At 39.6% G+C, this 22230-nt stretch overlaps 1 long non-coding RNA gene across 1 annotated transcript; it reads right to left on the reverse strand.

Annotated features, from left to right (window-relative positions):
- Positions 1-1389: 1389 nt before the first annotated feature.
- Positions 1390-21653, reverse strand: LOC140721289 (uncharacterized). Its single transcript, XR_012097358.1, has 3 exons — positions 21529-21653; positions 5167-5254; positions 1390-1550 (listed from the first exon to the last, which is right to left on the reverse strand). It is a non-coding gene; the product is annotated as an uncharacterized lncRNA (long non-coding RNA).
- Between the last annotated feature and the right edge of the window lie 577 nt (positions 21654-22230).

Raw genomic sequence — 22230 nt, forward strand, 5'->3', positions numbered from 1 at the left:
TCAATGGGACTAAGCAGATAATAGGTCGGTGTGGACTAGATGGGCAGAAGAGCCTGTTGCTGTACTGTAGGGTTTGATGACTATGACTAGGTGTAACTATGACGGGGTCACTGTTGATTTTCGCCAGGGTAATCCCTGGTGAACCGCAGCAGCTTCACCCTTCACTGCCAGGCTCCATGAGGGGTCCAGTGCCAGCCAACAGCTGGAAACTGGCAGTGAGGAGCAGCCAGCAAACTCAGGACTATTGTGCGTGTGTGACAGACCAAAGCCAACAGCTGGAAACTGGCAGTGAGGAGCAGCCAGCAAACTCAGGACTATTGTGCGTGTGTGACAGACCAAAGCCAACAGCTGGAAACTGGCAGTGAGGAGCAGCCAGCAAACTCAGGACTATTGTGCGTGTGTGACAGACCAAAGCCAACAGCTGGAAACTGGCAGTGAGGAGCAGCCAGCAAACTCAGGACTATTGTGCGTGTGTGACAGACCAAAGCCGACAGCTGGAAACTGGCAGTGAGGAGCAGCCAGCAAACTCAGGACTATTGTGCGTGTGTGACAGACCAAAGCCGACTGGTGGGAATGTTGAGTAAGAAGTATGGACTGAAATTGTCAGCTGCCTCACGTGGAATGTCGTGTTCAGTATGGTGTCTGGCTCTTCACTAATATTCATTCTGGGTGGCAATAGGTGAATGCACTCCAGTAGCACGAGGACCATTGGAAAGCTGTTTCTTTGTAATTCTATGTTAGCTGTAGATGTTAAGAATATTTTCAGTGGCACTAATGTTGCACTTCCCATGTTAACAGTATATGCTGTGGTAATTACAAACTCAAATTGGAAGTCACAAGGAACAGATGGTAACAGAAACATGAGGCATGTTGGGATATTGATAAAGAAAGGGTCAGCAGTTCAAATGAGAGACGGATCAGTGTTGCTTGAGTTGAAAATAGAGTTGAAGGTAGACTGAGAATGAGCTGAGAAATATGTCACTATATATTTGATTTGTGGGAAACCCGTCGGTCATCAGGAGAACACAGATTGGTGAATGGCCATTAATGTCGAACATTGGGAACATGATGTGATGTCAGACTGAGTGGTGTAGAGTGGTTCTCTGTCCACTTGCAATGTCCGTCAAGTGTCACATCACTAAATTCACCTCTCAATCATTGCCTGTATCCTAATCTGTCTATAAATGAATGTGATCAGAAAACTGGAGAGAGGCTTGTATTGGTTAATAAAAGTTCAGGGTTTTCGCAGATGAAAATTCTTTTCTTGATGTTCACCACAAGCATTACAGGATTTTCACTGCCCAGAGGTGCCGTTACACCGGTTCTGTCGGTCTGTGATTGATTCAGTAGAATCTACACTCAGTCTATGTCCCTTCCACTTACGTGATACTCTCGCTCATTGAAATGATGATCATGAGTTAACATGAAACCGACTCCCTCCACACCCTCCTCAATCGCCTGCTCCAGTCGCTCCTTGTAGAATCTCGTCAACTGGAACAGTTGGTGTTCGTCACAATTTGTCAGGAAGGCGGAGATGGCGGAGTTCAGATCTGTCATAGAACATAAAATAGTAGATGTACCATGCGGATGCAGACACGATGCCAATTTAAACCAATCCCATCTTCAGGAACACGGTCAATATCCCTCCGTTCCCGGCCTACTCATGAGTTCAAACGCCTCCCAGACGCTGCTGAGTATCTGTTTCCAGTCTCTCCCTCGGCAGCTCATTCCAGACACCGATCACTCTCTGTGGAAAACATGCATCCTAAATCCCCTTTAAACTTTACCATCTAAACTTAAACCTGTTACCTCAGGTTTTTGTGGTGAAACTCGTCTGCACCCTGTACAGACCCTCCACATCATTCTCGATTTGTGCACAATACTGAAATGGTCTCTTAACCAACGTGTATCCAGTTACAGTCTAACGTTAAAAAATACCTCAACTCATCGTTAGCACACTACCAATTGTGTTGCCACCTTCAGGGAGCTATGCATACCCATCACAAGACCCGACAGTACATCGATCTTATTATCAGATAGATAGATAGATAGATAGATAGATAGATACTTTATTCATCCCCATGGGGAAATTCAACATTTTTTTCCAATGTCCCATACACTTGTTGTAGCAAAACTAATTACATACAATACTTAACTCAGTAAAAATATGATATGCATCTAAATCACTCTCTCAAAAAGCATTAATAATAGCTTTAAAAAAGTTCTTACGTAGTTTACTTAAATACATTAAATACAATCAACCCCGGCACTTTAACATATCTTACTCCTGGCGGTTGAATTGTAAAGCCTAATGGCATTGGGGAGTATTGACCTCTTCATCCTGTCTGAGGAGCATTGCATCGATAGTAACCTGTCGCTGAAACTGCTTCTCTGTCTCTGGATGGTGCTATGTAGAGGATGTTCAGGGTTTTCCATAATTGACAGTAGCCTACTCAGCGCCCTTCGCTCAGCTACCGATGTTATACTCTCCAGTACTTTGCCCACGACAGAGCCCGCCTTCCTTACCAGCTTATTAAGACGTGAGGCGTCCCTCTTCTTAATGCTGCCTCCCCAACACGCCACCACAAAGAAGAGGGCGCTCTCCACAACTGACCTATAGAACATCTTCAGCATCTCACTATAGACATTGAATGACGCCAACCTTCTAAGGAAGTACAGTCGACTCTGTGCCTTCCTGCACAAGGCATCTGTGTTGGCAGTCCAGTCTAGCTTCTCGTCTAACTGTACTCCCAGATACTTGTAGGTCTTAACCTGCTCCACACATTCTCCATTAATGATCACTGGCGCCATATAAGGCCTAGATCTCCTAAAGTCCACCACCATCTCCTTGGTCTTGGTGATATTGAGACACAGGGAGTTTGAGTTGCACCATATCACAAAGTCCTGTATCAGTTTCCTATACTCCACCTCCTGTCCATTCCTGACACACCCCACTATGGCCGTGTCATCAGCGAACTTCTGCACATGGCAGGACTCCGAGTTATATTGGAAGTCTGATGTGTACAGGGTGAACAGGACCGGAGAGAGCACGGTCCCCTGCGGCGCTCCTGTGCTGCTTACCACCGTGTCAGACCTACAGTCTCCCAACCGCACATACTGAGGTCTATCTGTCAAGTAGTCCACTATCCAATCCACCATGTGAGAGTCTACTCCCATCTCCGTTAGTTTGTGCCTTAAGATCTTGGGCTGGATGGCGTTAAAGGCACTAGAGAAGTCCAGGAATGTAATCCTCACAGCACCACTGACCCCATCTAGGTGAGAGAGGGATTTGTGCAGCAAATACGTGATAGCATCCTCCACTCCCACCTTCTCCTTATACGCAAACTGAAGAGGATCCCGGGCGTGCCTGGTTTGTGGCCTCAGATTCTGTATTATCAGCCGCTCCATGGTCTTCATCACGTGCGACGTCAAGGCAACAGGTCTGAAGTCATTCAACTCCTTTGGTTGTGGTTTCTTCGGTACCGGGACAATACAGGATGTTTTCCACTGTCTGGGTACTCTTCTCTGCTCCAGGCTCATGTTGAAGATGTGCTGTAGTGGTTCTCCCAGCTCAGTCGCACAGGCCCTCAGTAATCGTGGGGAAACTTCATCCGGTCCAGCCGCCTTGCTGGTACAGATCTTCCTCAGTTGACCTTCCACCTGTGCAGCCGTAATCCTGGGCGTGGGCAAGGTCTCCTGTGAGTGGCTATTTTCCTGTGAGGGAAGTAAGCCTGGTGTGGAGTTCTGCGGTGAGGATGAGATTGTGCTGTCGAACCTATTGAAGAAGTTGTTCAGCTGGTTCGCTTTCTCCACATCTCCACTTATGTTTGCCCCCCGCTTTGCACCGCATCCGGTGATGATCTTCATCCCATCCCACACCTCCTTCATGCTTTTTTTCTGCAGCTTTTGTTCTAGCTTCCTCCTATATTGCTCCTTTGCCCCCCTTATCTGTACTTTGAGTTCCTTCTGAACTCTTTTAAGCTCCAACCGATCACCATCTTTAAAGGCCCTCTTCTTCTGGTTTAGGAGGCCTTTGATGTGACTAGTGATCCAGGGCTCCCAACATTCACTGTGCACATTGCTCGCGAATTTGATTTCTCAAAATGCAGCTTCTCACATTTACCTGAATTATCTGTACTTGGTGACTCTCTGTTCCTATTTCTAACTGGATGCTGAACACGTTGACAACAGTTCCAAATTTATTCAACTCCTCCAACTCTGTAAATCAACAAATAAGTCCACCCAGCATATCATATGATTAACCTATTTGATTCACACACACGACACATGCCGAAACAGTGATCCTTGCTAACACGACTGGTCGCAGACCTTCAGCTAGAACAACGCTCCTCTAGTGCTGACTCCATTTTATGTACCCAAGACGACTTTGAAATCAATTTACAGATTCTCAGCCCGAAACGTTGAAGGTTATTTTTTCTCTGTAGGTGCTTCCTGACCTGCTGAGTTCCTCCAGCATTTTGTACGGTGCCCTCTCCACTTATTATTTTGTTTTACTTTAATCCTATTCGCCAAGGTAATTTCATTGCTTCAGTAGCCCCCCCCCCCCCCCCCCCCCGCGATTCCCTGTGTACAATTTCACTTGTTAACTGTCTCCTGCACCCAGCCCATCCTCCCTCAATATAACGTTCTTTAACTCGGCCACAGAAAACAGACACCGGGTACTCCCCTCATCTCCATTGTGCAACAAACCGTTAATCTGGGGAGAATTCAACATTGCCCTTCCAAACATAAAACAACATCTGTTTCTCTCAATGGCTGTCGGAGGCATTTCCCACATCAGGGCATACCAAATGCTGACGGAAATTCTATCTGTTCCCTCGACTGTTACATTGCCCGTTGTTGTATTCCTGTCTGAGTTTTACCCACAGCCACCTTATTCAGGGGCTCCTTCTCCTTTCACTCAGGTGAAGATTTGTGTGGTGAGGGGAGCGATTCGATCATTCCCCTCGTTAGGTCCCCGCGCTGGACCTGGTGAATTGTTCCAATGCTCATGGACGCTTTACCAGTTGGAACAATGACCCCGTTTGATGGTACTTTATCTCTGCCCCTTTATCGCCCAAGTTTATCCCTCTGAATTATTGACGATTTGACTACACGTGTACCATGATGACAGAGTTTTAATGAGAAAGAAGCCAGTGAGCATACCTGTGTCCATTCTCACTCTGTTGTTGGTTGATTACCGTCTGCTTGTCTGACGTCCGTGTGGAAGAAAGCCCCACCTGCTGGCAATGACCTGAATTACACAAATAAAAAAAGTATGATTCAGTTACTCAGTCCTTCAAATTTAAAACACTTTTGTAAGGTCACTGCTCACTCTCCGACATTCCAGGGAGTAAATGGAGATTGGTACAAAGACCTCCAACTGAACACAAATTTCAAGAAGATAGCAAGGAAATATAAGGAAACTTACTTAAAGGAGCGATGCAGTGAAGCTGAAGAAGCCAAATGAATTGGAAAAAAAGAAGAGATCTGTTGCAGGAGATTAGAGAAATCAAAGGAACATTTCATGTAAAATGAGCATAGGTAGAGACAAAGAAGGGAAGGACCTTACAGAAGCAAAGGACATCAAAGGGAAACGGCAGGAACATACAGAAGAATTGCAGAAAGATCCGACAGCGAAGACACCTGCAATGACTCCCTCATCGAACTAGAGCCAGACATTCCGGAAAGTGAAGTCGAATGGGTGATAGAAAGCATTGCCAATAATAAGGCTGCAGGATGTGACAGGATTTCAGTAAAATTGTTAAAAATTCTAAAAGGTGATGCTGTAAAAATGTTGCATGCAATTTTCCAGCAGATCTGGGAAAATATGAAACAACAATGACTTTTAGGCTGGATTAAGATCCGTTTTTATCCCAATACCGAAGAACGGAAATGTAAAGTATTGTTCAAATTACCGAAAGTTTTCACGTGCTAGAAAGGTAATGCTAAAGATTGTGCAAGCAAGACCCGAGCAATATATGGAACACAAACTACCAGATAGAAGCTGCTTTTAGAAGAGGCAGAAGCACCAGAGACCAAATTGCTAACCTACGCTGGATAATGGAGAAATTGCGAGAATTTCAGAAAAGTATTTATCTATGTTTTATTGACTACTCTAAAGCCTTCAGCAGTGTGGTCCATAATAAACTATGGCAAATCCTTAAAGAAATGGGAATACCTGGACATCTGTTCTGCCTTATGAGAAACTTGTACAAAGATCAAGAAGCAACAGTTAGAACGACACAGAACAACAAACTGGTTCAAGATTTGGAAAGGAGTATGACCAGGCTGCATACTGTCACCCTGTTTGTTTATTTTTTTCAATTTATTTATTTATTAATTTTTTAGAAAATTACAAAGAATAAATGTGATGATAAAATAGTAAGAAAAAGAAAAAATAATATTAACCCTCCCCCCCCCCTTAACCCTTATCTAAAGAAAGAAAAAAAAAGAGAAAGATTGCCTGGATATCGGAGGATCCCCACATGCTCCATGGAGTTCAAAATAATTTTAATATTTATTTTTACTTTCCCCAATTACTTTATAATTTTATCTTCAAAGGACCTATGTATTTAATCCTATCTTTCGTAGGTATGGGAGCCAAATTTTCAAAAATATATCATATTCATTTCTTAGATTATATGTAATTTTTTCAAGTGGAATACAACTATATATTTCATTATGCCAATGATCCATAGTTAAATATAAATCAGATTTCCAAGTAACTGCGATAACCTTTTTGGCTACTGCCAATGCAATTTTTATAATTTTTTTCTGATACTTATTCAATTTAAGTTTCGGTATTGTCCTTTCAATATCTCCTAATAAAAATAATATTGGACTATGTGGGAGTTGTACTCCAGTAATTTGTTCCAATAAAAGTCTCAGATTTATCCAAAATTGTTGAATTTTATAACAAGACAAAGTAGAATGTAAAAAAGTACCAATTTCTTGATTACATCGAAAATATTGGTCAGACATATTTGAATTTAATCTATTTATTTTCTGTGGTGTTATATATAATTGATGTAAAAAATTATATTGTATTTATCTAAGTCGAACATTTATTGTATTTATCATACTATCAGAACATAATCTTGACCAACTTTTTCCATCAATTTTAACATTCAAATCAGATTCCCATTTATGTCGATTTATGAATTCCTGATTTAATTGTCAGTTTTTAAATCAAATTGTACATACAAGATGTAATTTTATTAATTTTTCCTTTTTGAATTATTATTTATATTTCACTAAGTTTTGGCATCAACATTGTTTGACCCAGTTTTTCTCGTAAATAAGAGTATAATTGAAAATAACAGAAAAGAGTGTTGTTTGATATTTTATATTTATTTTTTTAATTGATCAAACGACATCAATATCCCTCCTTCAAAATGATCAGCTATATGTTTAATCCCCTTTTGGAACCAATTATATAAATGTTTATTATCCATTGTAAAAGGAATAAGCCTATTTTGAATTAAAGTTCTTTTTGCTAATAAAGATTTCTTTATCTCATCGTCCATATTTACCTTATTCCATAAATCAATCAAGTGTCTTAATATAGGAGATTCTGTTTTTTCCCGTATCCATTTGGATTCCCATTTATATATAAAATCTTCTGGTATGTTTTCTCCTATCTTATCTAATTCTATTCTAATCCATGCCGGTTTTTTTAAATCAAAAAATGACGCAGTAAATCTAAGTTGACTTGCTTTATAATAATTCTTAAAATTTGGAAGTTGTAACCCTCCTAAATCAAATTTACATGTCAATTTTTCCAATGATATTCTTGACATCTTTCCTTTCTGAAGAAATTTCCTTACATATTTATTCAGTTCTTTAAAAAAACTTCTGAGGTAATTGTATTGGTAAAGCTTGGAATAAAGATTGCAATCTAAGAAATATATTCATTTTTACAGCATTAACTCTACCTATTAATGTTATTGGTAACATCATCCATTTATCAAGATCCTCTTTTATTTTTTTAATAATGGCAAATAATTTTGTTTATATAAATTTTTTACATCATTATCAACTCTAATACCTAAATATTTTATCCTATTTATTGACCATCGAAATTGAGTTACTAATCGACATTGATTATAATTTCCTTTGGTAAGGGGTAAAATTTCACTTTTATCCCAATTTACTTTATACCCTGATACCTTCCCATATTCTTCCAATCTAAAAGATAATCTTTGCAAAGATTGCAATGGGTTTGTTAAATAAATCAAAACATCATCAGCAAATAAATTAATCTTATATTCTTCTTGATTAATGCTAAAACCCCCAATGTCTGAATCTGTTCTGATTAATTCAGCTAATGGTTCTGTTGCAAATACAAATAAAGAAGGTGATAATGGGCAGCCTTGTCTAATTGACCTCGTTAAGCAAAATGGTGTTGAAATCTGACCATTTGTAACTACTTTAGCTTGAGGATTAGTATTTAAGGTTTTATTCCATTGGATAGAAGATTTTCCTAACTCATATTTTTCCAATACCTTAAATAAAAAATCCCATTCCAATCTATCAAATGCTTTTTCTGCATCCAAAGCAACTGCCACACTCATTTCCTCTCTTTTTTTGTGCCAAATGAATTATACGAAGTAACCGGGTTATATTATCCATTGATTGTCTGTTTTGAATAAAACCTGTTTGATCCATATGTATTAATTTTGGTAAATATTTAGATATTTTATTAGATAAAATGTTTGCTATTATGTTATAATCTGTATTCAACAAAGAAATAGGCCTGTATGATGTTGGTTTTAAAGGATCTCTATCTTTTTTTGGCAATACACTTATGATCGCTGTTAAAAAAGATTGTGGGAGTTTATGCATTCTTTCCACTTGATATATTAATTCCATAAAATGAGGAATTAATAAATATTTTTTTTTATAAAATTCAGGAGGAAAACCATCTTCTCCTGGGGATTTATTACTCTGAAGTGATCCTAAAGCTTCTTCAACGTCTTTTAATGTAAAGGGCATATCTAATCCTTTCTGTTCTTCCAAATTTAATTTTGGAAGGGTTATTTGTGATAAAAATTTATCTATCTCAGCAATCTTATTTTGTGATTCTGATTGATATAGTTCATTATAAAAAATTTTTAAAGTTTCATTAATTTCTAAAGGTTTATAAGTAACCTTATTTACACTTGTTCTAATTGCATTTATTGTTTTAGAAGCCTGTTCTGTTTTCAACTGCCAAGCAAGAATCTTATGTGATCCTTCACCTAATTTGTAATATTTCTGTTTAGTTCTCATAATTACTTTTTCTGTATGATATGTCTGGAGTGTATTATATTGTAGTTTTTTATTAACAAGTTGTCTTCATTTTTCTTCTGTCATATATCTTTGAGATTCTTTTTCTAACTTTATATCTTTTTCCAATTGATCTATTTCTGCCATATATTCTGTCTTAATTTTAGATGTATAACTTACAATCTGACCCCTTAAATATGCTTTCATCGCTTCCCATAATAATTTTATCCTCAACTGAATGTAAATTTGTATCCAAAAAAAATTGAATCTGTTTTTTCATAAAATCACAAAAATCTTTGTTTTAATAAAATTGAATTAAATCTCCATCTATAGATCGATTCCTCCTTATCCATCATTATCATTGTCATTATCAAGGGGGAATGATCTGACAGTATTCTTACTTTATATTCCACATTTTTCACTCTATCCTGAATATTTTTTGATAAAATGAATAATCTCTTTCTCTTGGATTAATTTTTCTCCATATATCAATCAGGTTTAAATCTTTCATTAATGATAAAGTTAGTTTTATTACTTTTGATTTTGTAGCAACTTTAGTTGACCTATCCAAAACTGGATCTAAACAAAAATTAAACTCTCCACCTATTAATATTTTATCATGTGCATCAGCCAAGTTCAAAAAACCTTCTTGTATGAATTTTGCATCATTTTCATTTGGTGCATAAATGTTCATAAAAGCCAATAATTCTGAAAAAATTGACAATGTATAATCACATATCTCCTGACAGAATCAATTACTACATTTTGTATTTTAATTGGTAAAGTTTTATTAACCAAAATTGCAACTCCTCTCGATTTTGAATTAAATGAAGCTGCAATGACATTTCCAACCCAATCTCTCTTTAATTTCTTATGTTCTGTTTCTGTTAAATGTGTTTCTTGTAAAAAAGCTGTATCTCCTTTCATTTTCTTAATATATGTTAAAACTCTTTTTCTTTTCACAGGTCCATTAAGACCATTAACATTAAAACTTAAAAAATTAAGTAAATTAATCATTCATAATACCTTGGGAACTCTTTGAAATTCTCTTTGTTGCTATGAGTCTCTCCCCAACAATCCAGACAAAAAAGAAAAATAGAAAAAAGGTAACTAATATATAAGGAAAAAAAAAACAAAATACCCCCCCATTAATGTTGCGAATAAAAAGAACACAACATTAACCCCCCTCCCCCCCATTTTACGGGTCATGGCAATCGCCATGATTGTACACGTGAAACTCGCAGCCATCGATCAGGAGCTCCTCCAGCTCCCCCGCAAACAAAAAGAAAATATATTAGTGAAGAAAAAAAAAATAATTAATGTCTCTACTCCCAATTAATACTCCTCAACTATTTTTGTTTTCCTTATAAATGTCCGTCAAATCCAACCTTATTTCAGTCGTCCTCATTAGTCCACTTCATTTCTATAATTCTTTAGTCCTCTTCCTGGACATCAGGTAATTCTTGTACAAATTTCTCCGCTTTCCGGTAGTCAACGAAAAATCTTTCTTCGTTATCCAGGAAAATTATCAGTTTTGCTGGGTAGTTCAATAAAAATTTATAGCCCTTTTCCCATAAAGATTTTTTCACTGGATTAAATTCCTTCCGCCTCTTCAGAAGATCGTAACTTATGTCTGGATTTAAAAAAACTCTTTTCCCTTCTATTATCAATGGCCCATTTCTCTTTTTCGCACCTTGAGTAGCTGCCTTCAAGATCATTTCTTTATCTTGGTACCTGAAGCGTTTTATCAAAATTGATCTTGGATTTTGATCTTGTTGAGGTCTTGGTCTTAAAGCTCTGTGTGCTCTTTCAATTTCAATTACTTGGCTTCCTTCTTTCATTTCCAAAATTTTCGGAATCCATTCTTGAGAGAATTTTATTGGATTTTCTCCCTCTGTACCTTCCATAAGACCAACAATTTTAATATTATTTCGTCTACTAGAGTTTTCAAGCGCATCTATTTTTTCCAACATCCGTTTTCTTTCTATTGTCCAGGCAAGTTTATTGTCTTCTATCTTATCTATTCTTTCAGTGTTTTGTTCCATTTTTACTTCCATCTCTTTAACTTTATTATCCATCCTCTTTTGTTTTTCCACCACATTATCGAGTGTAGTCTGCATCCTTCTTATATCTGTTCTTATAGCTTTTAATTCATTCATCATATATATCAGGATATCTCTTATGTCTCCTTTAATCTCCTCCTTCTTTTCCTCTTCTTCATCCTCTGTATTTCCCAAAGAGTCTGATTCCACTTCCGATTGACTTCCAATTTTTCACTTCCAGCCATAGTTGGGATTTGTAGTTTTGAGAATATCTGTTCATGCATGCTTGTCTCTTCGTGCATGCGTTGTTCTTGCCGTTTCTTCTCGGAGACCGCCGACATTGCTGCAACTTCCTGTCCCGCATCATCAGAAGTGCCATGCACTTCGCCGGGAGGAGATCCAACTTGAGTCCGAGGCTTCGCCGAGACGGTTAGGCCTTTTCCCCCGCCGATTTGCGCAGTCTTCGAAGTAGTAACTTTCTTCTGTTTCGGTTTAGGAGCCATATCCAAAAATAATCCTGAGTTGCTTATAAACAGTTTCTAGTAGGTATTTATTAACTCCTCTTCATTTAAACCCTATTTCATTACTTTTTACGAGGGAGCTGGATTCCCAACGTCTCGACCCTACGTCATCACGTGACGCCCCCTCACCCATCTTATTTAATCTATATGCTGAACATATGAGGAATGCTGGTCCAGAGGACTCAAAATGTTGCAGTGAAAATTACCAGACAGAATATTAATAAATTCAGATATGCATGTGATACTATTCTAATGGCTGAAAGTGAGAATGATCTGAAGAAGCTTCTAATGAAAGTGAAAGAAGAAAGTGGAAAGCTGGCTTCTTGCTCAATATTAAGAAAACCAGCCAGTCCTATTAACTCTGTGGTAATAAATGGAAAGGAAATGGAAGCAGAGACGGATTTTTTCTTCCCTGGTTCAAAGCTTTCTATAGATGGTAAATGTGATGGCCTTTTCAAATTTATTGGGTAGGAGAGCTATTTTGTTGCATTGGAAGGATCCTAATCCTCCTACTGCTTTTTTTCTGGCTCTCCTCCATTGTGTTTTGTTTAAACTTGGAGAAAATTAGAAGTCGGACGTTTGATACACCTTTCAAATTTGAACAAACCTGGCCACCTTTTATTCAATATTTTCATACGATCTAATTTCTTTTCTTTTCTTTCTCCCTCCGTGAAGTTTCAGATTTGACCAGAAGGACGTTTCTTCTTTTTTTGTAATCTTGTCCTCAAATGGACTGCCCAGTCTTTTTTGTTTGTTTTAGGTTAGTTTAGTGTTTTTTTTTCTCTTCTATAAATAGAACATTTCCAGTCTTTTTTTGTATGAATTGTCAAGAGTTGTGGTTCTCTGTTTTTATATTCTTGCTTCCTGCTATAATTCTCAACCTATTTAGCAATCCAGAACATGAATATACCCAACGATAGCCTCCACCACAGTTTGTGGTGACAGATTCCTCAGATCAAACAACCTTTGGCTGAAGTAATGTCTCTCATCTCACTTTTAAAGTGACGCTTCTTTATTCTGAGGCGGCACTCTCAGATCCCAGGCTCTCCGTCTAAACCAGACACCTTCTCCACTCCCACTGCATCCAGACTTGTTGTTATTCAGTTGGTAAATAATCACCCCCGCCCTAACTTCAACCCCCCCCCCAACCCTAGATTTTGTGGCAGGGGGTTGATTTACTTTTCTGCTAGTTTGGCACACCATTGTGGCCGAAGGGCCTGTTCCTGTGATGTACTCTTCCATGTTCTGTTCTATCTTCATCTTGAGTTTCTGTTTGAGTATCTGCCCGCTGGCACATAGACAGGTGACAGTGAGGGGGAATTTCCAAATGTGAATTGAATTCTGAAACCCCGGTCTATGTCTACTGGTGCAAACACAAAACAGCGTATTTAATCACAGCCTCTCCCTGTGAGTGATGGAATAGGAACTCATTCCCTGCTTTGCTTCCAAAGAGACTTCAGAACCAAACATGCGAGCACAGAACAGAAATACTCGCTCAACAGCTCATAAACCCAGACAACTTGATTCCCTGATTCATTTTATCTGGGTCAAGACATGTGTGGTAACCCAGGATCCAACCTCAGAGGGTCACAACCTACACCGAGAGCCTCGCACATCTTTTCCACATCTCACACTGGTGTTACCGCATCTCACACTGAGAGATTCACGCTACCAATATCCAGCCCCCGGAGACGTCTGCTTCATTGCGGAACATCCAGCCGCATCTGTAAAAGCACCAACGTAGACCGAAACCCAAACACTACCAGCTCCATATTCCTGGAGCCTCCATCCCAAGATTGTATCTCAAGTACCAACTCTCTCAGGGCTCTTTGCTTCCGGTAATATGCGGCAGTGTCTCAGCTAATCCCAGTTCAAAAACTTACACTCCCACACCAACCCATGACAGAACTGGAGCCTGATGATCCTCTTTCTAGACAGGGATTAGCTGTAAAACATGGGCCTTCGATCACAAAGAGGGTGCTGAAACATTTTAGCTTGTTCCCACAGTTAGATTGAACACAGTTGTTCATTATTTTATTGCTGAGTGCGGTGTAGCCCAGGTCAATTAGCAGCCACTTTCCCCGTCGTGTAACAGGAACAAAATGTTTTAAATATAACATTGAAAATATAGCACTGGAAACTCAGTGCAGGAGATTTCATTTTGTTTCTTTTGATGCAGAAACGATGACTAACTGCAAGATGTTTGACCCCCAGAACAGAATCGCATAAATACAATCCCTACAATTTTCTTCATTCCATCCCGGACAGGAAATGCTCAAAGCATCCTCGTATCTGAGGCCACTCTCTCTCTCCGCTGAGAGTCAGCAACCAGAGAGCGATAAACGTGTTCAACACTCTCTGCAGCTCTGGTGAGCTGTTGCCCTGGTGACGGAGGAAGTGGCTCGCAAAGATAACCGAGTGGGGAAATAACAAACTCAGTGTGACACGTTCTCGGTTTCATTGTGACAAAGATGAACTGAACATTCAGCCATTTTGTAACGGTGATACTGAAATTCCAGTGGTTGTTTTTACCCCTAGGTGCATTCAGTAAATCTCAATGTGGTTCCAGCTCTACAGAGCTCTCAGCAGTGCAGCCGCTGGTCCAAAATAAATCGCAGTATTGGATACGACCTATAAGTTAGATATAATATAAATTAGATATGGCCCGAGTGGCTGAAGGTATGGAGAGAAAGCAAGTACAGGGTTCTGAGTTGGATGATCAGCCATGATCATACTGAATGGTGGTGCAGGCTCGAAGGGCCGAATGACATACTCCTGCACCTATTTTCTATGTTTTCTATGACCTGTCTGCAATAAATGTCGAGTATGTGTAGAAGTTTCAATTGAGATTCACAGAGCCCTTACAGCACAGACACGGGGTAGTTAAAGTCCATCCAGTCCGTGCCATGTTCAGTGTGGTTCCACCCCCCTGCACCCAGACCATAACCCTCTATACCTCCCTCATCCATGTACCTCCCCACACATCTCTGAAATACCACAATCGGACCTTCATCTCTTACATCTGCTGGGAACTTGTTCCGTATTTGCTCCACCCTCTGAGTGAAGTAGTTCTCCCTCAGATTACCCTTAAATGTGTCACTTTTTTGCCCTAAATCCATGATTTTACCCAACCTGAGGGGGAAATGACTAACTGCATTCACCCTATTTATACCATCATAGATTTCTATATCTCTAGCAGGGCTTCCCCACGTAGGGTCCTGGACCCTTCCTCTAATTGTAGGGGCAAATGGCATAGAAAAGTTGGAATCCTGCTAGGATACCCCATCATTCCCCTGTATTCCAGGTAATCGAGTTCTAACCTGTTCAACCTATCACTATAATTATTTCCTAAAATACTAGCAATGTCCGTGTAATTTTCCCTGCACTCTTTCACGCTTATCGACATCTTTCCCCCAAGTAGCTGGCCAGAACTGCACTCAATTCTGTTTTTTTGTTTTGGATTCCCGGCGTCTTTTACAACTTTAGCATTAATATCCAGGCCCCTCTTCATAACAGCCTGCGTTATAATGGTCAATATGTCCTAAACTCTCTTTACAACTCTGGTGTTACTTTAAAGGAATTGTGGATCTGTAACACCCACGGCAGGACAATCGGGCTCAAAACAGTTATTTTCACCAAACAGTCAGCCTGATTAACAGCTCTACTCACTAACCCACACTCCGCACCCCACCCACTACTGGTTTAACATTTCCTGACAGTTCTAGGCACTCCTGTGCCTGAAGTGACTTTATGGACAGACAATCAATATCATTCTCCGTAGGTCCAGGCTTTCCTGTGCCTAATGTCACTTTACGGACATAGAATCAATGTCAGTCTCATATGTCCAGACAATCCTGTGCCTAACATCACTTTATGGACATACGATCAATCTCACAGACCAGAGAATTATGCAATATTGCAAAGGAAAAATGGCTGAATCAAAAAATGCAATGAAGTAGAAGGCCGTATTAACAACAGCAAAGAAATGCACCAGAAAATTTAAGGAAATTACTGGCATTAAGAAAACCCCCTCTACAGGATGCCTAGAATCAGCAGATGGACCCATCCTAACGGATAAAGTATGTGAGGGGTGGATTCAGTGTGTAGAGCAGATCTTTGAGATAATAGAGGGAACCCCCATATATAAAACACCCTAATTCTGGCCCTCATTACCGAAGAAGAAAGAACTAAAGCAATGAAAAGCATGAAACAAGGTAAAGCCACTGGACCTGATGGAATTTCAGTGGAAATGATACAAGCCCTGGAAGATCTGGGAGTAGATATTCTTTTTGAAGAGTTTAATGGCATTTATGAGTCTGGTGTATTGCCTGACGATCTCTTGAAATCAGTATTTATAACTCTGCCTAAAATTCCTCGAACTATTGACTGCGAAAATTATAGAACAATCAGTCTTATGAGTCACATTAAAAAAGATTTTGTTGAGAATTGTTCTGAGTCAAATTAAAAACAATTTAAGTCCAGAAAATTCTGAACTGTAATATGGATTTATTGTGGATAGAGGAACTAGGAATGCAATTTTCATACTACTAATGCTTTCAGAAATGGCAATTGAATATCAAAATGATGTATTTTTATGTTTTATTGATTTCACTAAAGCATTCGAGAAAGTGCAACATGAAAAATTATTTCAAATTCTCATTTAACTAAACATTGACGGAAGGGACAAATAACCTTCAAATTTCATATTGTAATCAAACGGTGGCGGTAAAAGATGATGATAATCTAAGCAGTTGGACTAAAATTCAAAGGGAAGTTAGACAGAGATGCGTTGCCGCACAGAAATTATTTAATATCTATACTGAAATGATTCTCAGAGAAACAGAAGACCTAGATGGGATAAAAATTGGAGATGTTTCCATCAACAATATAAGATATGCAGATGATACCACTCTAATAGCAAGTGCTGCAGAAGACCTACAAATTTTCCTGGACAAAGTAGTACAAACAAGTACAGATTTTGGTCTAACCATTAACTGTAAAAAAAAATAAGTATGTGCTAATATCAAAAGAGCAGGATACTCCCAACTGCAAGTTGCCCGTCAGTAACAAAAGAGATTGAACAAAAGACCAGCGTTAATTACCTTGGTAGCTTTATATCACAAGATGCTAGGAGTAAAGTAGAAATAAAAAGAGTTGCCATTGCCAAAACCAACTTCCAAAAAATGAAACCCATTTTTACCAACAGACACATTTCTATGACAACAAGGCTCAGGCTACTAAAATGTTGCATCTGGTCAATCTTGCTGTGTGCTTCCGAATCGTGGACTATAACATCAGAACTCCAAAGAAACATAGAAGCAACAGAAATGCGTTTTTTAGAAGAATGCTGAAAATATCACATAGAGACAGGGTAGCTAACGAGACAGTAGTCCAACGTACCCACACCAAAAGATCATTAATGAGAACATTAAATGAGAGGGAACTTCAATTCCCGGGGCATGTCATCAGAAAGGGAGAAATAGGATGTCTTACATTGCAAGGCCGTATGCCTGGGAAACGCGGAAGAGGAAGGCAAAGAAGGAAATATATGGACAGCGTGAAAGAACTAACAGATCTAAATGTGCGAGATATCATTGACGCTGTGAGGGATCATTGGATGTGGAGAGCCATGATCGCCCAAGCGTGTAACGCGCAAGGCACATACAGAAGAAGTATCAATGTCAGTCTCATATGTCCAGACACTCCTGTGATTAACGTCACTTTATGGACAGACAATCAATCTTTTTAAACTATCATACTTCAGGTATAGTGTTTTGTTTATTATTGTGGTCTCCATCATTTTGGTTTTTTCTTCTGTCCTGAGTAACAATTATTTTGTTCTCCTTTCCACTTGTTACTGGAATGACATTAAACAATTTTGAATCTTGAAACCTGGGTAAAATACCACGACCAACCACATTATCTATGTTCCCTCTTGATTTCATGAACTCTTATAATGTCACCCTCATTCTCCTCTGCAATGAAGACCCAGCTCGGCCAAAAGCTTCCTATGACTCGGCCCTCTAGTTCAGGCAACATCTTCAGCAATCTCTTCTGCACCCTCTCCAGCTTGATAATATATTTACTACAGTAGCTTGAACACAACGGTACATAATACTCTGTGTAGCCATGTACATTCACATACAAATCAATGGCATGAATAATAAATTACAGAGGTCTCAACACTGACACTCACATCCCACTCGTCACAGGCCTCCATTCGCTAGAACCATCTACATTCATCCCCCTCTCCTTCTTGTTCTCGAGTCCGGTGTGAATCCACCTCGCCAGCTCCCGGTGAATCCCACGTGACCGAACCTCCCCGATCAGCTGCCATGCGGGAACTTGTTACAGACTTTACCAAAGTTCAGATGAACAACATCACTGCCCAACTTCACCTAACGCCCTAGTTCATTCTTTTTTTAAAAAACTTTCTATATTGAGTTTTCAAATGATTACAGAAAGAAAAAAATATATACCCTTCCCCCCTCCCCTTAGCCCCTCCCCCTAACATCCCTATAGAAAAAAAAGAAAAAAAATGTAAGAAAGAGTGCCTGGATATCGGAAGATCCCCACATGCTCTACGGAGTTAGTAATAACTTTAGTATATATATTTATTTATTTCCCCAAATAACCAATTATTTTATCTTCGGAGCACCTATATATTTAATCCAGTCTTTTGTAAATAAGGGCGCCAAATTTTCAAAAATGTTTCATATTTATCTCTTAAATTATAAGTAATTTTTTCAAGTGGAATACAGCTGGAAATTTCATTCTTCCAACGATCTATACTTAAGTATGAATCCGATTTCCAAGTAACTGCAATAGCCTTTTTGGCTACAGCCAGTGCAATTTTTATGAATTCTTTCTGATATTTATTCAATTTGGGTTTCGATTTTATCCCTTCAATATCGCCTAATAAAAATAATATTGGATTATGTGGAAGCTGTGTTCCAATAATTTGTTCCAATAAAACTCTTAAATTTGTCCAAAAAGGTTGAATTTTAAAACAAAACCAAGTAGAATGTAAAAAAGTACCGATTTCTTGGTTACATCGGAAACACTGATTAGATAAATTTGGGTTTAATTTATTTATTTTTTGTGGTGTATTATATAATTGATGTTATAAATTATATTGCACTAATCTTAACCGGACATTTATTGTATTTGTCACACTATCAAGACATAGTCTTGACCAATTTGTTTCTTCAATTTTAATATTCAAGTCACTTTCCCATTTTTGTCTTGACTTATGGACTCCTTGTTTAAATGCCTGTTTTTGAATCAAGCTATACATTCAAGAAATAATTTTTTTAGTTTTTCCTTTTTGAATTAAAGTTTCTATTTCATTAGATTTCGGCAATAACATTGTTTGACCTAATTTTTCTCTTAAATAAACCCTTAATTGGAAGTAACAAAAAAGTGTGTTGTTTGATACTTTATATTTATTCTTTAATTGATCAAATGACATTAATATACCTCCTTCAAAACAATCTCCTATATATCTAATCCCTTTTTGAAACCAATTATATAAAAGTTGATTATCCATTGTAAAAGGAATAAGTCTATTTTGAATTAAAGATCTCTTTGCTAATAAAGATTTCTTTATCTCATTATCAACATTTATCTTATTCCATAAGTCAATCAAATGTTTTAATATAGGAGATTCTTTCTTTTCCCGTATCCATTTAGATTCCCATTTATATATAAAATCTTCTGGTGTATTTTCTCCTATTTTATCTAGTTCTATCCTAATCCATGCCGGTCTAACTTTCTCAAAAAAAGATGCAATACACCCTAGTTCATTCTTATCTAATCTCCAAAATACTTGACAGATATGATATCCTATTGGACAGTGTAGACGGTGATTTCCCCATAACCAATGCCCGACCGCTCGGGATTTCAGCTTCACTGCAGACTGAGAAAATTCCGATCACATCTGTCGAATTACTAACCTGGACTGTAGCCCGTATACTGCCAGTTCCATATACTCAGAGTCACCAGCCCAATATTATCACCCATACAAAGACGCCTTGGTGCCGGCAATTTGCCGTGGAGTTCCTGCCAGTTCCGATTCACAAACTAAAGTGGAATTGGAAGCTAATGACCCTCTGCCGAAGCTGGTGCTCAGGCCGTTTCCCCGGTCTGAAAAGAGGATACAATTCAGCCTGACCCCAGCAGCTAAACCGAGCACATTTGATCACAATCTTCCTGCTGTGTGGGATCTTGCCCAGCACAGCTGGCTGCCATGTTTCCTGCAGTGTAGCAGGAACAAAATGTAAAATTATAAAGTAGAAAATGCTGGGAGCTCAGTACATCAGACTACATCTCTGAAAGGAGAAATGGTGGAAGACCCAGTTCCAGAACTGAGACCGTCCAAGATGCTGCCGATCTGCTGAGCGTCTCCAGTATTTTCACCTCCTTACTTTAAATTTCCTGCAACTGTAGTATTGTCGCCATCTTCATTTTAACGCACAGATAGTAACTGATTGCCACCCTAGACTGTAAATGCCATCCCACCCCAAACAATTTGTTAGTTCTGAGTTCATTCTGACCCTGGTGTAACACATCCCACACAGTCAATGCTCACAGCATCCTTTCCTCCCACTATCACTCTGTTACATTTGCTCCCGAGGCCACTGTCTCTACCCTGAGAGGCGGTGACCACAGAGCGATAAAAACTGCAACACTTGCTGCAGCTCTGACGGGCCGTTACCCTGGAAACGGAGGAAGTGGCTCACCGAAAATAACCGAGAAAGGAAATAACAAACTGAACATCAGATGCTATGAGTTCCATTATGACAAAGATTAACACTACAGCCATTTTGTAACGGTGAATCAAAAATTGAAATGGTTGCTTTTACCCTGCCACGTGTTGTGTCCAACTAAACCTTTGGTATTCCTAGCGAACAATAACTAACTAATTAACTAACTAGCTAACTAACTAACTAAACAAATAAATAAATAAATAAGCAAGCAAACAAACAAATCAATAAATAGAAAGGTGCAATACAAAACTTCACAATGAAGACAAAGTTTAGAAGAGAGATTGCTGAAGTATATCATTGCCGCATTGGGATACAGGCTGGGCAAACATGAACAAGACTTAACTCTCGCATTAATAGGGCCAGACATCGGGAAACACTGTCAGCATTTCGGCAAGTCGTAGCAATGGAAAGAAGAAGGAATTTAACTTCCCAGTCTCCCGAGAGGACGTGAGATCTGGATCTCACTGTCCTGTCTGAACGGGGAAAGATGAAACTACTCATACACGTGGAGGAGTCTCCCGAGGGTGCTATTACTCTGCTTAACCCTCGAGTCTGCAAGAACACAACGGGCTGAACGGCCGCTTCCAGTGTGCTGGAAATATGTAAAACAGTTATCGACCCCAGGCGTCGATCCAGGTGAAGTTTGGATCCGATACCGGGCCGGGTGATGGAGGTAAAGTTCACCAGGTACATCTTAATGGATGGGTTCAGTCTCGGCATCACCACCTCATCCCGCTCCTGGGACCAGAACACCGGGGGATGAGCGGCGACTCATCTCAGGCGGTTCGGTGTGAAGGTCGCATAACCCGGACCGACCCCGGCAGGTTGTGTCCAGGAAGCGGGACGAGGCCGCCATTTCGAGGAAGTTAACGGGACTCTCTGCACAACATCAGGTTTCCCTCCCCTGGGATCGGCTTCAGTACTCACCGATGGGAAATCGTCGGTCGCGTTCACCCCGAGTGACCCGCCACAATATTGACCGATGGGAACTTGATCAATTTGCCCCGCAGACAGCGATCGGTCCACCGGCTCCACGCCAACGATCCACTTCAACAGAGAACGGAAATAAAACCCCGCCCATCCGGACACTGTGAGAGCGGGGGCGGGGCCTCGGAAGCGTAAACAGCGGATGCTGCTGATCTGCGTTTGAAATGGGAGCGAGAAACTTGTCAGGTGGAGGGTCTCCCGTCTGAACCGATGACTCTGCTCCTCGCCCCTCACATACTGCCCGACCCACCGCATTTTAACCATACCTATAACGCATTTTACACGTTATTTCATATTTACACCAGCTACATTTTTTATTTTTCCCTCGGTACCTTTGGCGTCCCCATCGCTCCACCTCTCGGATCTCGGAGTTACGGGTTCGATTCCCATCCCGATCCGATACACAAGTCAGACCCGAAAAGGTTTCATTCAAATCACTTCTATCTTTATAAGTAATAATATTATTCACATTCCTCCAGCCTCACTGGACAGAATCACTGAAACATCAAGTGAGAAACAGCAGGGGAAAGCCATTCAGCCCCTCTAACCATCAACAAGATGGAACCTGCTCTCCCATTTCAGCCACATGTTTCTGCCCGGTCCTCATTTCCTCAATCCCCTCGGTCCCCACACATCTGCCGC

The sequence above is a fragment of the Hemitrygon akajei genome, unplaced genomic scaffold (genome assembly GCF_048418815.1).
Source record: "Hemitrygon akajei unplaced genomic scaffold, sHemAka1.3 Scf000053, whole genome shotgun sequence".
Taxonomy (NCBI): domain Eukaryota; kingdom Metazoa; phylum Chordata; class Chondrichthyes; order Myliobatiformes; family Dasyatidae; genus Hemitrygon; species Hemitrygon akajei.